This window comes from Pinus tabuliformis, chromosome 3_1 (assembly GCF_031772625.1).
Source record: "Pinus tabuliformis cultivar Carrire ecotype Pingquan chromosome 3_1, CPIR1, whole genome shotgun sequence".
In the NCBI taxonomy this organism is placed as follows: domain Eukaryota; kingdom Viridiplantae; phylum Streptophyta; class Pinopsida; order Pinales; family Pinaceae; genus Pinus; species Pinus tabuliformis.
The window spans coordinates 207,322,585-207,324,794 of record NC_142301.1 but is presented as its reverse complement, the minus strand read 5'-3'; positions in this window follow the sequence as shown (position 1 = coordinate 207,324,794).

The following is a 2,210-nucleotide window of genomic DNA, read 5'->3' as shown; positions in this document are numbered from 1 at the left end:
AAAGGGCTTGTTTAAATAATTGTGTTTGTATCACCATTCCCTTGTTATCTTTATATTTTGAAGGTGTCATTCAATTTTGGGCAGTGACCTGGGCTCTGGGCCTGAAAAAGTGGATCAAATCCTAGGGACGTTGACATAACATTGAGCAAAATAGTCCCTGGACGTTGGCATCCCATGATGTGGGAGTGTCCAAATCCTTCTGGACGTTGTCATGCCCATATCATGGGAGTGTCCGAAGTTAAGTGGTCTAAAATCTCAGTGGGACCCAGGGGCTGGTTACCAGAAAGTTTGGGATGGTTCCTAGGAGTCTTGTTACTTATGTGGAAGGTTTGTATGGTGTTTTTCCGTTAGTTCTACTTCCTTAACATGACTTGGGAGGTTGAATCATATCATAGTAACTTCTCATCATATGTTTACCCTGGTTGGTCGGTTACTTGGGTAGATGTGGGAGGAGGGTGTTGCAGAGTGGTATCATAGCATGGTTCACCCCTCGAACTAGATGGGTTGTGTTTTGGTCATGCATACATGTCGGTTGCACATGTGTTAATCATCCTTATAGCCTATGTGCTTGTTGCACAGGCATTGTGCTGGTCATGGTTGTAGTGATGTCGCCATGTGAAGGAAGATGTTGTGTAAAGTGTGTCGTCATGGGTGTATGATTGGTTACATGTTGTTTATGCTTTCGTACTGTGAGTATACAATGATATGGTTGTTGTTGTCATGCATGAGGTCATGGTATGTGTAGTTGACATGGTCATGCATTGATGACTGGACTCTCGCTAGAATGATGTTTATATGGTTATATGCTTATGAATTATATTTATATATGTTGTTATGATTATGTTATACATGCATTACGTTGATTTGTTGATCTTGCAAATGAGATATCCTCCCCGAATTATGCTGAGGTACGTTGGTTTATTGTGATTTTGTTTAGCTGACATGATATACCTTGTAGGAAGAATATCAAAGATGACTAGCAAGATGGTAGACTACACTTCTTGAGACTCTCCCTATGGATTAGATGTGCAGTGTGGTGTTGGGAATTCTTCCGATTTGGTAGATACACTAAGAAGCTCACATGAATAAATAAGGAGTTGTAAGGCGGATAATGACAAAATCATACAGGCATAGGAGAAACAAGTAGAGGTAAATGGAGTGATACTTCAGATTTTGTCAGAATTGCAACGACAGGGACCACTTCAGATGAGCCATGAGCAGGAGGACAAAACTAATGGGGCATATGGCAGTAGGTCACATGGTGGTCACAGGTTAGATAGAGATGACACTGTTAGAGATGGAATATTGTTGGATAATCTAGATAGGAGAGGTAATAGACACATGTACTATTCTATTTTTGGTTCTGACAGGCATGATGATCGACATCGTTATCATCCTTACAGGAGGAGTGATAGGGGATATTTTTAGGATGAGTTTAAGAAATCCAAACCACCTATGTTTGATGGAGAGATGAAGAAATGATAGGATGTAGAGGCACGATTGCTTGGCATGAGGAAGTTCTTAAGGTTGCATGATTATTTAGATAACATGAAAGCCATTATAACTACATTCAGTCTCAAAGGTAAAGCATACATTTGGTGGGAAGATGTGAAGAATGTCAGAGGTATACATGAGGAGGAATTGACTTGGAATGAGTTCGAACGACTATTCCAGAAGAAGTACCTATCATAGAGATACTTTGATGACTAGGCAAAAGAATTCTACGAGCTAAATATGGATCAATGACAGATGAGGAGTACACTAGCAAGTTCTTGGAGCTAATGAGGTATGTGTCTTTCCTCAAGGAGGAGAAGGCCAAGATTCAGAGATTCACTAGTGGGTTACCAATGGCATTCAAAGATAGGATTGAGTTTGATGAGCCTAGATCATTGGAGGAGTCCATCTAGAAGCTAAAGCATTGTTGTGAGCAATCGAAGCACATATAAAGACTAATCCGGATTGGAAATTTAATGCAAAGAACAAAGGAAAATGGGACAAGAAATGAGTGAGACCTTAGGATTCAGGTAATAAAGATAATGCAGCGCCATTTAAGGAGTTCAATGTGTCTGACAGAGGACATGGAGATCGACCTAAGGAGCGAAACAAGGATGCAGGCTTGAAGCCTATAGAGTGTTGGATTTGTGGCAAAGGTCATCGCAGGAGAGATTGTCTGTAGAATTAGGGTGGTAGGCCTCATATATATAGTGCAA